At 46.0% G+C, this 15,368-nt stretch overlaps 1 protein-coding gene and 3 non-coding genes across 14 annotated transcripts in view; 3 read left to right on the top strand and 1 right to left on the bottom strand.

The window, feature by feature from the left end:
* Ube3a (ubiquitin protein ligase E3A) overlaps positions 1–15,368 on the bottom strand; it is a 139,756-nt gene that overhangs the window by 18,465 nt on the left and 105,923 nt on the right. The window lies entirely within an intron of this gene.
* Positions 7,284–7,364, top strand: LOC125339173. The gene has a single exon (XR_007208460.1). It is a non-coding gene; the product is annotated as a small nucleolar RNA SNORD115 (small nucleolar RNA).
* LOC125339166 lies at positions 11,979–12,032 on the top strand. Its single transcript, XR_007208454.1, has one exon. It is a non-coding gene; the product is annotated as a small nucleolar RNA SNORD109A (small nucleolar RNA).
* Positions 14,529–14,595, top strand: LOC125339165. Its single transcript, XR_007208453.1, has one exon. It is a non-coding gene; the product is annotated as a small nucleolar RNA SNORD109A (small nucleolar RNA).

Here is a 15,368-nt window from a genome sequence, read left to right on the forward strand (position 1 = left end):
AATCCATGCAAACAATTAGCGCCATCACATGCCAAATATACATCTGATTAACTTTTTGTTGGAAAGTATCACTATCATTTCAACAATTTTATAGGAACCAGAGTCCAGAAGAATTAATATAGGCTTGATGAAGATGAATCATATAACCAAATTTGAAGGCCTATTATAAAATTACAGAGTACTGACAAGTGGCAAAACATTAGCCCTTGCTGGGCACTGGTGGCTCACGCCTGTCATCCTAGCTACTCAGGAGGCTGAGATCTGAGGATCATGGTTCAAAGCCAGCCCAGGCAGGAAAGTGTGAGAGACTCATCTCCAATTAACCCCCAGATAACTGGAAGTGGGGCTGTGCCTCAACATGCTAACCTAGAACCAAAAGCATTCAGGGACAGGGCCCAGGCCTCAAGTTTAAGCCCTACAACTGACAAAAAAAAAAAAAACCAAACCTAAGATCTGAAGTAAGAAAATAAAGTGAATTTTTTTAACGTCTAATATCTAAAGATCATGGTTTGAATAATAGAGATTACTAAGCATCACATTAAGGAGAATTAGAAACAGTCTGCAAATACAAATTCTTTTTTTTTTTTGCCAGTCCTGGGCTTGAACTCAGGGCCTGGGCACCGTCCCTGGCTTCTTTTTGCTCAAGACTAGCACTCTGCCACTTGAGCCACAGCGCCACTTCTGGCTTTTTCTATATATGTGGTGCTGAGGAATCCAACCCAGGGTTTCATGTATACGAGGCGAGCATTCTTGCCACTAGGCCATATTCCCAGCCCCATGCAAATACAAATTCTTAGGACCAAAATAAGTGCCTTTTGGAAAGTGAATAAACCAAATACAGATGAAAGGAAAACCTAATATAAGACATAGCAATAAAGAAAAAGAATAGGTGGAATCAGGGAAGACCTTAGAATTGGACATCTTGGAATTAAATTTTGTTGCTATATATATTTTTAATGGATATATATACATACGCGCACACACACACACACACACACACACACACACACACACATCCATTAAAAGTTTGCAAGCCAAATGCTGGTGGCTCATGCTGATAATCCTGGCTACTTGAGATGCTGAGATCTGAGCACCAAGGTCCCCACCTGCCCAGGCAAATGAATCTGGGGGGTGGGGATGCTTTCCTCCAATGAACCCACAAAAAGGTAGACGTAGAGGTGTGGCCCACATATTAGAACGTTGACCACAAGTGGAAAATGCCAAGCCAGAGCACATGGCTCAGAGATCAAGCCGCCATCCTGGCACCAAATACCAATCAAATCATGACAGCCATTCTTACTATGATTCATTGCAGAAGACAAGTGGATGAAGAGGTCCCCCCTCCCCCTTGTAACTCCATAAGTAAGAAGGTTTATCCTGAAGAGATTAGGAGCATTTGGAATCATGAAAGATGCGACACAGAGAGCTTACGGGGAGAGAAATCAGTCTGCAGCTAAAACCCTGTCTCTCCAAGCCATGAAGGACAATTGAAGCTGGGCAGGTTTTTCCTTTTTGTCAACAAACTGACTGGTAGACCTAGCTGCTGGGGAAAGTCAAGGATCTCACAGGCCTCGAATCCATCGTGGGGTTTGGTCCACTGTGGATCCCTGGCGCGTGGTAAACAAGTGTTAGGGAACTCCACTGCTTTGCTTCCCCTGTCCCTGGGTTTTGTAACCATTTGGGACTGAGTTGTTCAGGGGACCTAAACGCATGCACAGGTGGTGTATTCAGGGGGCACTCTGCCACAGTGCTGAGGTGGGAGAGGCAGGAATGGAGAGGAGGAGGAGAGAGCAGATTCCATGGTTGGCAGCGCCCTCCCACAATCAGCAGCAAGCCCCCTTACTTGAGGATTCACGCCAAGACTCAGCCATCTCAGTTCCGGAGCTGCTGCCCTGACACAGGCAGGCAGGCTGAGAGCTCTGAGCCCGGGACTGGACTTCAGTGGGATCTTCAAACCCTGAAGCTAGCGGGCCCCCAGGCAGGCCCCTGGGCAGAGTCATAGCCAGTACTCCAGCTCAAGTGCAGCTCCAAGTCCTCAGTCCGCTTCTCTCTCTGACCATAGTGAGGGAATCGTCTAGTCCTGGATAGTTGCTACCCCTGGGTGCTCACGCTGGGGTGGTGGGGCATGTATAAAGTGAAGGGGAAACCTACCCAGCTCACCAGCTACAACGCTGATTGGGGCCACCATTAGCTCTGAGTATACAAAGACTGGAAAGCTGCTAAATGTTGCCAAGTGCAGCTATAAAATTCAAACCTGACTGTGGACCATGTTAACCCTTTGCCTGCGTACAGTACCAGCCTGAAAGCTAGGAACCACATAGACTCCAGGTGTGAGCCAGGACAGCCTCTGCCTGGAAGATTCCAGTGTTAGGGAGCCAGGAAAGGGTGCCGATACATATACGTCGGAGACTGGAAGAGGAACACACAGGACCAACAAAACAGAGTCTTTGAGAAATAAGATTTACAAGCCCACAACAAAGCTTACCAAAAGAAGGAGAAGGCCCAAATTAATTTTTTTTAATGTGCAAGTGAAAAGAGATATAGTGTAACACATAGTGCTGAAATCCAAATACAACTATGGTAATGTTTTTGAAAATGTATTTCAAACAATTGGATGTGTAGACTCAAAGGACCAACCAAAATCAGATCGCTTAGATCTGGTAAACATGTGGAGCAAACTATCAGGATACAAAAATCAACAGGTAAAAGTCAGTACATTTTCTAGATATTAGTGATGAACACATGACAAATCAGGAAGATAATCTTATTCATAATTCCCTCCGAAATTAATAAAATACCCAGAAACAAATCAAAGGAGATGAAGGAACTCTACCCTAAAAGAACTCTATCACAAAAGCCAGCTCTGGTGGCATCTGCCTATAGTCCTACCTACTCAGGAAGCTGAGATCTTAGGATTCCAGTTTGAAACCAGCCCAGGCAGAAAAGTACGTGAGACTCTTACGTCCAATTAACCACCAAAAATATAGAAATGGGTCTGTAACTCAAGTGGTAGGGCACCAGCTTTGAATGAAAAAAAGCAAATGACCTGAGTTCAAGCCCTAGTCCAGCACAAAAAAATAAAATAAAATAAATAAACTAGAGAACATCTAAGAATAAAGTTGAATAATACAGAAGATATTATAAAATGCAAGGAACCCCCATACTCCTGGACTGGGAAAATGGCATGGAAGTGGGTATAAACGAACATTACATAAGGCGCAGTGACATAGTCATGAAAACACTATTAACATTCTCCTGAGAAATGGGGGGGAGGGGGAGTCCTAAAATTGATCTGCAAGCACAAAAAGCTTTCAAGTCTCCAAAGCAATCCTGAGCCAAGAGACCAATTTTGGAGTTATTACAAGACTTTATTTCAAATTATATTACAGAGCCATAGTAACAACATATGATTCTGGCACAAAAACATGCATAGACCATTTGGAAAAGAGGACACAGAAAAAACACGCAGCTACAGACACCTGATTGTCAATAAAGGTATCAGGACCATATAGGGGGGAAAAAGAGACAGTTTCAAAGAAATGGCCGTGGAAAAACAGAATATTCACATGTCACATAATAAAACAAACTCTTATCTCTCAACTCATACAGAAAAACCACTTCAAAATGCATCAGACCTTAATGGAAGACCTAAAAGTTTGAAACTTGCTAAAAGAAAACAGAAACACTTCAAAATAGACAATGAGGGCTGGGAATATGGCCTAATGGAAAGAGTGCTTGCCTCGTATACATGAAGCCCTGGGTTCAATTCCCCAGCACCACATATATAGAAAATGGCCAGAAGTGGCGCTGTGGCTCAAAGGCAGAGTGCTGGCCTTAAGCAAAAAGAAGCCAGGGACAGTGCTCAGGCCCTGAGTTCAAGCTCCAGAACTGGCAAAACAAAACAAAATAGACAATGACTTTGTGGACAGAAATACATTAGCTCAGAAAGTAATAGCAACAATGAACAAATAAGATTGCATTACATTAAAAAAGATTTCTGCAAGGCAAAGCAATCAATTACCAAAGAGAAGTGACAGCCTTCCCATTACTGAGATCAAAGAACCCAGAAAGTAAAACACCAAGAGCATAAATAATACAATCAGCAAAGGAGAAAATGAATGGAACAGATAGTTCTCAGAAGTGCAATCCACACAAGGGAAAAAAGTTCAGCATCTTTAGCCATCGGGAAAATGCCAGTCAAAACTTTATTGAATTTCTCTCCTTGCCCAAGTCAGAATGGCTCTGACCAAGAAAAGAAACTTGAAGTGAGATAAGAATGGAGAGGAAAGGGGAGCCGCTACACTGGGCTAGTCTAGCTCTGCGGAAAGAGATACAGAGGATTCTTCAAGTGGCTGAAAACAGAACAAGCAGCTCATGGAGCTACATCTATAGTGTATAGGTAGTTGTGTATTATATGTATGTATACACACATGTGTATATGTATACTATATATAGTAAAGGAGCATATGAACTGAATCTATCTCAGTATATAAACTATGTATAAATACATAGCATATATGTACTATATATAGTACCTTCTATATGTATAGTATATATGTATATATAGATTATATACATACACTATATGAAGTATATCTATGTATTTAGAGTATGTGCATATACATATGTGTGTGCGTGTGTGCGTGTGTGTTTGTGTGTGTAGTATAGATGCCTAGTGACTATTCAAAGGAATCTCAGTTAATTTAGCAACCCTTTAATTATTGACAGTGGCTGACTTATGGAATCATCCTAGGTGCCAATCAGCAGGTGGATGAATAAAGAAAACATGCAATGCATACACAATGAAGTTTAGTTTCCTTGGTTTTCATTTGTATTCCATTTGTGGTTTACCTTTATGGAATGGTTTCAATTCAACCTGTCAGTTCATAAGCACCGTGTCTCCTCATGGATGTCACCTTTCCGTCCTCCTCCTCCTCCTGTCTGCCCTGATGTCACCCGTCCCCTCGCTACCTGGTCACAATGAAGTTTTGCTGAGACATGAAGAAGAAGAGTGAGAGGCTGAGGTGGGGAGGAATGGGATGGGAGGCCAGCGTGAACAAAAGAGTTCTTAGGAGACTCCCTTCTTCACCGACAGCTGGGCACCGTGGTGTATGGCTGTCATGCTAGATTTGTGGGCAGCATAGATAGGAAACGACGAAAGGGGTAACATTGATGAACATGCGTGATATGCACCATGAATTCCATACTTGCACAGTTAATATACGCTAATATGCACCCAGAAAAAAAAGGAAAAGAAACCTCAAGTTATAAAATGCTTAGAAAGATAGGTTATTTAGATGGATCAATAATTTATAAACTTGTTCTATGGTGGAGAACTTTTTTGTTTGTTTGTTTTTGTTTTTGTTTTTTTGCCAGTCCTGGGGCTTGGACTCAGGGCCTGAGCACTGTCCCTGGCTTCTTCCCGCTCAAGGCTAGCACTCTGCCGCTTGAGCCACAGCGCCACTTCTGGCCATTTTCTGTATATGTGGTGCTGGGGAATCGAACCCAGGGCCTCATGTATATGAGGCAGGTACTCTTGCCACTAGGCCATATCCCCAGCCCCGAGAACTTTGTTTTTTTAACGTGGGGCTAATGAAGAATATGCTTTCATGCCCGGTGCCAGTGCCTCACCTGAAATCTCACTACTCGGGAGCTTGAGATCTGGAGGACCAGGGTTTGAGGCCAGCCAAGGCAGAAAAGTTTGCCAGACTCCATCTCCAAAATAACCAGCAGAGAAACAGCGCCCAAGGTGGAGCTGTGGCTCAAAGTGGTAGGGCACTAGCCTTGAGAAAAGGGATCTCAGGGACAGTGCCCAGGCCCCGAGTTCAAGCCCCACAAGATGGGTTTGCTCGGTGTCGTACCGAGCTGAAGTGCCTTCCGGCTGGGCAGCGCTGGCTCCGAGCACAGCAGGCCCGCCGTGCTTGGCCACACTGGAGGAGCAGCTCCTGTGGCTTCTCCGTGGCCCTTGAGTGGTCACCACCCGTGCACACACCTTGGTGTCTGTGGGACATTAAGTCCCCTGCAATGATGTGGGGGGTAAGCTCCCCCTGAGCTATAGAAACTCTAGAGCAAGGGTGTATAAGAATGCCCACAAGTGGTGTAATCAATGGTCCCTAATGTGGAAAAACAAGACAAAACAAAACCAAAAAACCCTCTGATGAGTGGGTTGTGATCGTGTGTGCACTCAGGGTGATGATGTGGCCTTGAAAATCTGATTTCTGGCCCTAATTCACAAGGATTCCTAAGGAAAACAATTTTTCCCATGGCCGCAGAATAGTTCTGGCTTGGAAAGTTCACCGTGTGGACCCAATTACCACGGGATGCTCAGATTCTGGTGGGTAGATGCAGAGGTTGGTTGGCTGGTTGATTTTTAGAGGAGGGAGGAGTTGGGATCTGGTGGAAGTGTGCACCCGGTGGGGAAGGCTCAGAGAATGCGCAACCAGGATGGATGCTTTGGGCTCCATGAGGCAGAAAGCGAAACTTGAGGATTCTCCGACCACTTTGTAGAGAGCAAATGGTCGAGGTGAGCATGGTGTCCAGGCCGGGGAAGATGACTTGGTGGATGGCACAGGCCTGTGGCTTGCTTTGAGGTTGTTGTGTGTGGTAGCCATCCTAGTGAGGGGATTGGAAATCATGTAGCGCTGTGCTGGCTTGGCTGGGAAACCAACTGGAGGGTGCCTGGAGGAAGCTTCCGGTGGTTCTAGCTGACTGTTAGGAAACAAAGTCAATGCAGGGAGAGTGTAGAGCCAGACACTGCCTCTGACGCCCCAGATGGTTGGTGAAGCTCAGCTTCTGGGCATGGCTGGAGACGCCCTTCGGAGGGTACCCGTGTCTGGGTGCAGGATTCGGGTCAGTCTTGGAGATGGAGCATCAAAGTGTCATCTAGGATGTGTGGTTTGGGTTTAGATGTTCAGGCCTGGCTTTTCCTGAGGGTTACAGCGGCCTTGTGTCAGCTGCTGAATTTTGAGACAAAGGTGTCTCGTGTGTGCTGGGAAGGATGTGTGATTCGATTTGGGCAGTGCCGAAATATCGTCCCTCCCTGGCAGAGCGCATAGGTGACTTGTGGTGGGAGCTGCAGATCGCCTCCAAGCAGGAAGGAACGGTGCCTGTCAACCTGATGGGGCTCCGGAAATGACCTTGGCCGCGCTGAGCTATGTGCTGCCCCCTTCACGGTCTTCCTGTGCCTGCTGGACTGGGGATTGCTATGACACTTTGCTTCTTCCTTTTCATCCAGGATATCCTAGGCCTCGTGGCAAAGCTGCCATTGCTCACAGGAGAAGGCTGGGTCAATAATGACGCCTTATAGGGCCCTGAAGAGTGGCAATGACATGGAAATGATGCTCAGCCAGAGGTGCTGGTGGCTCATTCCTGTCATCCTAGCCTCTCAGGAGGCTGAGATCTGAGGATTGTAGTTCAAAGGGAGGGGGCAGGGGGGACAGCGTGGAAGTGGAGCTGTGGCTCCAGTGATAGAAAACCAGCCTTGAGCAAAACACGCGCAGGGACAGCGTCCAGGCCCTAAAATTCTAATGAGGCCCAGAAAGAGAGGACAGGACAGGAACAGGAGACGCAGCTCCTCTGTTCCCAGGGGGACGGGTGGCCTCAGGCTCTGGGAGTGCTCCCCCATGAACCGCCAGAGCTCCTACTCGGCCCAAATTTCCCTTCGATTCGGGATGCCTCGCTCCCTCCTTGCTCAGCGGCTGCTGTCCCGTTTTTGTCTTTCAGTGACACCTGCTGTCCAGTTTTGGCGCCAGGGCCTTTGATACCACAGGTGCGTCCGACACACTGGGATCATGACTCTCCTGATGGAAGGGCAGTAGCTGCAGCATTACTCCAGAATGATCCCAGGGGACCAAGGATGGGCTAATTACAGGACCTCGAGAGCAAGGGTCTCTGAGAGCGGCAGCGCAGGACACTGACAGGTTAGGGTGGGCGTCGATCTCTTAAAGTTCTGAAAGCCCCACCTCTGAGGAATGGCAGTTCCGGAAGCCCAGCTTCTGGGCAGATGAGATCAGTGTCTGTGGACGTGGGTTCTGACCCTCCCTCCTCGATCCCTGGAGGCTGGGTTGTGAATCAACAAGCCGTGGCATGGCGGGTGGTGGGCTTGAGATTTTTGTCTTGGGAATCCATGCGGGGGCTAAAATGTCCGGATGCAACGGGTGTGTCTTGTTGGCAGTTTCCCTGCGAGCTGTCTGGAGAAGGGAATTTAAGGTGGGCAGGAGAAGATGTGTGATTTTGGCCACACAAAGCAGCTCTGGGATGGACTGGCCACTACCCCCGTGGTGGTGGCTGTGGATTGCCTGGGAGCAGGTAAGAGCAGGGTGAGGCCTACCTGATGATAGAAAGCAAACTTTATTGTCTGCCCAGCGGACTATGTCCTCCAACACGGTTCCGTTTTAGGACAGATCTGCAAGGTCTTGCGCTAACAAGACCCACCTCCCCCCCACCAAAAAAAAAACCCTCCATCCTGGAAAGTGTTTGTGGATTGCAATGAGACTTTTCTTCTTTCTTTCAATCCAGTGGTTGCCACCAGCGAACTGCCTGACATTCCCCCCAGTCACCACAAGAGGGCAGCACAACACCACGGCTGTTTCCCTGAGCTTTGAAATCTGCCTGAGGTGAGTGAGCTGTGTCCCGGCCTGGCTAGATGAAGAGAGCAGAGGATATAAAAATCATGCCTGCTAGGATGGTGCTAAGGCCTACTTGAGGGAAAGCACGGTTAGAATAGGTGGCTTCGTGCTTCCAGGGTCCGGAGATCTTCCTCCCTGCGCCACCAAAGCCTCTCATTCTGACTTTCTAATGGACCCCAAGCTTTTGAAGATTCGGAACACAGGCTGCCTGCTCGCTCTGTTGTTGCTATTCCACTTTTGCCCTTCACACCTGTTGCCCAGATCAGCCCTAGAGTCTTCTAGATCCCATATGGGGGAGATGGGGAGGGGAGGGGGAACAGTGGCATGACCCAACAGATTTTGTATTAGCACTGGATGCCCCTGGGAACCGAGGATAGACGTATTCAGGTATAGACATACCCATCACAGGACTTCCCTGACCATGAAAGATGTCCTTCTTGGATGCGATCCCAGGAACTGGGCATGCCTTGTGTCCTGCCAAGCCAAATGGCTTTAGGCAGGATGATGGAGTATCAGTACACCAGGCAGAAATGCTGCCAACCCTGGGGGGAATCTGCTTTCATCTTTACCTACACTGATTTGAAAAAGAAGAAGTGGCATTTAGACACCCTCTGTGCCAGGGTTAATCTTATTTATTTTGCCAGGCCTGGGGCTTGAACTCTGGGCAGGGGTACTGTCCCTCAGCTGCTGTTTTGCTCAAGCCCAGCACTCTACTACTTGAGCCACAGCTCCACTTCGAGCTTTTTTTGGTCATTTCTTGGAGATAAGAGTCTCATGGACTTTCCTGCTCTACCTGGCTTCGAACCACCATCCTCAGATCTCAGCCTCCTGAGTAACTAGGATGACAGACAGGAGCCACCAGCGCCCGACTTAGGGTTAGTCTTTTTGTTGGTGGGACATGAGTTTGTTGGTACAGCAGTAACAATGGAAGGGATTTGGCTCCCCCTCATTAACCTCCCCCACTTCATACTAGAGAAGCTGTAGAACAAGGGCCTGGTGGCCATTGGTGTCTCCATTGTTGTGACTGAAGGGAAAACACCAGTGGGCGGGCTGTGGTAGATGTGTATGCTCAGGGTGATGGCTTTGGCAACCCTATTTCTGGCCAAGATCTACTCCTGGAGAAAACAGAGTTTGTCCATAGCCTGTGAAGATTCTGGGAGATTCCCGATTTAGAAATGCATATGCTGCCTCGGTGGCCCCAGTGGGTTGCTGTGTGTCTTGGGCCCTCTTGAATGAGTTGAGATTGTTCTGCGCATGGGCAGACTGTGCCTGGCTTGTTGTCTTTGAGGAGTGGGGATCGGGGGTTGGCAGGCAGAGGGAGATTGCTTCTGAGGTCAGCCCTTGTGCACGATCCAAGAACTCTTGGACTGCTTTCTTGAGCAGATGGCCGTCGGTTAGCGTGCTTCCCAGGGAACTGGTCTCCATTCGGCAGGTGTGCACGGCACAGGCCTTGCTGCTAGATGTCTTGGCTATAAGTGAGGTTTGGAGGAGGAAATGGCGGTGGGTGCTGGCCCGGATGACAGTCCTTGGCGTGCTCAACTTCAAGTTACGCAATGCAGCTGGGCGCCAATGGCTCTCGCCTGTCATCCTGAGCTACTCAGGAGGCTGATATCTGAGGAACGCAGTCCAAAGTCAGCCTGGGCAAGAAAGTCTCCATGAGACTTATATTTCTAAGTAGCTACCAAAAAGGCCCCAAGTGGAGCTATGATTCAAGTGGTGCAGTGCTAGCTATAAGGAAAAAAGCTCCGGGACAGTGGCAGGCCCAATGAATAAATAAATAAATATACATTTAGTATATAAATATACATGTAAGTGCATGTATGTACATATACATATATGTATACATAATGATGCGCTGTATCCAGTGAGACATGGATATGTTGGGGGGTTCACTTCCAGGGTGGACCCGAAAGAATCTAAATCTGATTCTTATTTATAATCAGAACACTGAGTCATGGCCCATGCTTTTAAATAATAATAAAAATGTTCGGGGCAAAGGATTTACCTCTGAAACTGCTTTAAATACACACAATAGATTCTCATATGGTGTGATTCCGGTGTCATGTATTAAAAGGTTATTTCTGTTTGGGGGTTCCCTTTTATTCGGGGCTTAAAAAGAAATTTGCAAATGGCTTGGTAGAAAGCACTTTATGTGTTGTTGGGAAGACTAATTTTTCACTGCATTGTGAGCATAGAGTGTTATGATTCTTTCACTTATTATTTTCTTTATGAACATGTTATAGGCATTTGAGAATAATAAATATTGTATAGGTGAAGTACACGGGCATAAAAAATCTGTCCTATGTTTATATAGCTTAATCACAAAGGTGTTATTGTATTAGGAGATTTACAAAGCTTCTAAAAGGAAATAATAATGTATACCATAGAAATGAAGGCTGAATGAGTAGGAATAGGAATAGGAAGCAATAGGAAAAATGAAAACATGTATAGAAAGAATCGAAACACTTGTAGAAAGAATCAAAACATTTGAAACAACTTTGGTAATGATTGAAATTAAAAATTAGAAACTAGAATTTGCTAAGCTTGTTATGAACTTGAATTTGATGATCTACTTAATAGTGTCCCTCCCTTCTCCCCTCACCTCTTTTATGTGCCAGTACTGGGGACATGAACCCAGGGCCTGGCCACTGACCCTGAGCCTTTGTGCTCAAGGCCAGCCCTCTACCACTTGAGCCACAGCTCCACATCCAACTTTTTGGTGGTTAATTGGAGATAAGAGTCTCACAGACTTCCCTGCCTAGGCTGGCTTTGAACTACATTCTCAGATCTCAGTGTCCTGAGTAGCTAGGATTACAGGCGTGAGCCACGGGTGCCTGGCAAAAATAACTTTTTTTTTTTAACCAGTCCTGGGGCTTGGACTCAGGGCCTGAGCACTGTCCCTGGCTTCTTTTTGCTCAAGGCTAGCACTCTACCACTTGAGCCACAGCACCACTTCTGTCCGTTTTCTGTATATGTGGTGCTGGGGAATTGAACCAAGGGCTTCATGTATACGAGGCAAGCACTCTTGCCACTACGCCATATCCCCAGCCCCGAAAATAACTTTTGAGGAAGTGCAAGAGTTCTCTTTCTTGACTTGACTTTATCTAGCATGTGCCAAATCTTTGATGTTTCTACTCTTGTTATTACTGTGTTATGATTTGATTCTAAAACCTTTTAACTCCATAAAGGCTGAAAATTTTCCCCAAACTTATTCTTCTAATTTGACTTCAGCAGTCAAGTCAAGTCAGAATTGTTTTTTAGACTACCAATATGACTAACGTGAACCAAGATATTTATACAGCCTGCCTGCAGAAATGTTATTGGCCACGAGGGGGCGTGTGTGCCCATCCAGATGAGCACAAGGGTCTGAGGACACAGAAGGACTCCATGCAGGTGTTAATCTGAGAACCACATGTGCGCTGTCTAATAAGACAAATAAGCTTCCCAGCCTGGCTCCAATGGGAGCCCATTCCCCCGGGGAGAGGCTTTCTTCCTCTCCTCGCAGGGAATAGCATCTTATGAGGCAATGAACATCATTCATCTGTTTGTTGACCACCTTCATTTTTTTTTTTTTGAACAGAGAAGTTTAGATACATGAATAGGGAATACATTGTTGGGCAACCAATGAAGAAATGGAGCAGCTGGAATTTAGAAAGGGTCAAGCAATGGCGGTGCAGATAGAAATTATCATAATAAAAATGCCCATACGAATGAATGGCAATGGAACTATATGGCAGGTTTTCTCTTGCTTTATTTTCAAGCACTCTAGACTTCAATAAACATTTGAAAAATACAGCCAAAGATCTGAGTTCATTCCCAACTTTTTATCTCTGTAATATTGAGTAAACAAATGAGCATTGACAACTTATCTCCCTGCAATGTACCTGTTCATGAATTACTCTAAACTGAAGGGTGAATGTCTATTCTAGCTAAATAAACTGAAGTTGACCCAAAAGTGCACCAGGGCTTATATCTAATAAAAGTCAAATACTGACGCTAAACATATAGGAGGATTCGTTTGGTGTGTGGTGTGAGTTCGGTATATTTATCCATAGTGGATTTATCTAGACTAATGGTGGCACGTGTCTGAGGTTGCGAGATTCACCTGAACAGCTAGTTCTCTAAGGGCACAAAGCCATTTGGAACTGGCTCCTGTGGCACATTCCTCAGCTGGGCACTGTCATCATGTGATTTTCTCTTTTGATTTCGATCAGTATATATATATTTTGGGGGGGGGGCCAGTCCTGGGCCTTGGACTCAGGGCCTGAGCACTGTCCCTGGCTTCTACCCGCTCAAGGCTAGCACTCTGCCACTTGAGCCACAGCGCCGCTTCTGGCCGTTTTCTGTATATGTGGTGCTGGGGAATGGAACCTAGGGCCTCGTGTATCCGAGGCAGGCACTCTTGCCACTAGGCCATATCCCCAGCCCCAAGATCAGTATATTTTTATAAAATCTTAACAATTTTTTTTGTTGGTTGTGAAACTTGAACTAAGGGCCTGGGTGCTGTCCCTTCACTTTTGTGCTCAAGGCTAGCCCTCTACCACCTGAGCCACAGCTCCACTTCAATTTCTTTTTAGGGGGTTGATTGGCAAGAAGAGTCTCATGGGCTTGCCTGCCTCTTCTGGCTTTGAACTGTGACCTTCAGGTCTCAGCTTCCTCAGTAGCTAGGATTAGAGGCATGAGCCACCGCCAGAAGTTCAGCAAAATCTTAATCCTATTAAGACAACTTTAGAACATCATCTTTAAGACAAAGCTGCTGTGCTACTCGACAACTTCATGGAGAGCACCCTTGGTTCATTTCAGAGACAATAACTTAGGGAGAAAATAATTTTAAAAATGAGATGCTGGGGCTGGGGATATGGCCTAGTGGCAAGAGTGCTTGCCTGGTATACATGAGGGTTCAATTCCCCAGCACCACATATACAGAAAATGGCCACAAGTGGCGCTGTGGCTCAAGTGGCAGAGTGCTAGCCTTGAGCAAAAAAGAAGCCAGGGACAGTGCTCAGGCCCTGAGTCCAGGCCCCAGGACTGGCATAAATAAACAAACAAACAAACAAACAAATAAATAAATAAATAAAATAAAAATGAGATGCTATGGGAGACAAAAACCCCATCAATGATGGTATTTGTAGAGAGGACTAGAAATAAGGCAGTTCCTGTACGGTATATGCTAGAGAAAGCAGTGATCTGCTTTACTTGTAATGACTTGGGTACATTTTCTGATCTGAGTCCTTTTCTTTGCTGTGTTTCAACAGGTCAAAAGTGATAAGATATTGCTGTACTTCATGGACGAGAGGTGAGCAGCTATCTGGGCCTTTTGAATTATTATTATTTATTTTTCTGTTTTGTGGTCAGTGGTGTCAGAGCCTCAGGATTTGTTGCTTCATTCCATCAGTCTTCAATGCGAGACTACTGATGGATTGCATGTTCTGCCTCATGATGGTTGCTTCTTTTTTTTTTTAAGTAATTTTTATTTTGACTTCTTTCAAAATGTTGAACATTTTGGAAGCAACTCAATAATGTAGGAAAATCAAAAGCAACTTGATTATATAAGGAACTCATTTAGATTTTCTTTTCCTCACTGTTTTATGTTGGATAAATCCAAGTGTGCTAATCCTTGATTTAATTTCACCCATTCAGATCTTTGTTATTTCTACTGTTGCTGTTGTCTTTTGCTCATTTGACTAAGATGCAACTTATTTCCTAAATCTTCCACTTATTGAGGGCTTCACTTTTTTTTCTAAATTCTTCTAATTTTTTGCTGAAACTTGACAAGTCTGAAATCTTTTTCACACCATCAGTGTGACAGCCGCGGTCCGGGGCAGGTCTCCTGCGCACGTACACTTCTTGGTGCATCACAAAGTAGACTTTGGCCGCCCACAGCCACCAGGGCGCATGTCTGGGTCTGTGATGAATACAACTGTCTGAGGACGCTGAAGTACTCAAAGCAGGTGTCAAGCTGAGAACCAGATGTGGGCTCTGGTAAGAGCTGTAACGGGCGGCCCCTCGGGGTACCGCGTGGGGAGCACTGTCTCGCTCTTGCAGCAGGCATTCATGTCCCGTCCAGCTCCTGAGGCAAAGCACATGTGTATTTGGCGGCTAGCTTCCATGTCCTTTGAACACAGAGGTGGAGAGACTTCTACCACAGAAATACATTCTTCTGCCACGCATTAGGAAGTTTCCAAAGATGGAATTCAGAAAGGAGCCAGTGGCATTTGGATGTGTAAAGAAATGATCTTTGGCCTGGCTGGTAGGGTTTGTCCCTGGGTGACTTCATGATAGAATGGCAGTGGAACCATGTGTCACTTCATCATTACTTCTCTCTCTCTCTCTGTCTTTCTTTCTTTCTTTTTTTGCCAGAACTAGGGCTTGAACTCAGGGCCTGGGCACTGTCCCTGAGCTTCTTTTCCTCAAGGATAGCACTCTACCTCTTGAGCCACAGCGCCATGTCCAGCCTTTTCTGTGTACGTGGTACTGAAGAATCGAACCCAGGGCTCAATGCATGCTAGGCAGGCGCTCTACCACTAAGCCACATTCCCAGCCCTGCAAAGCATTTTCTAAGATGGCACTTTCTCTTTCAGTCTGCATTTGCTGACCTAGAAAACCTGGAATCTTGACGTGTCCTTCACAGGAGAGGGGTGAGTAATCAGCCCGTCCGTGTCTGTTGGAGTTCACGTGTCGTGTACCTTTGCCAACCGTGTTTGGAGGTCATTGTGTGCATGTTTTCAGGAACATGCTGGC

This window comes from Perognathus longimembris, chromosome 20, assembly GCF_023159225.1.
Source record: "Perognathus longimembris pacificus isolate PPM17 chromosome 20, ASM2315922v1, whole genome shotgun sequence".
Classification (NCBI taxonomy): domain Eukaryota; kingdom Metazoa; phylum Chordata; class Mammalia; order Rodentia; family Heteromyidae; genus Perognathus; species Perognathus longimembris.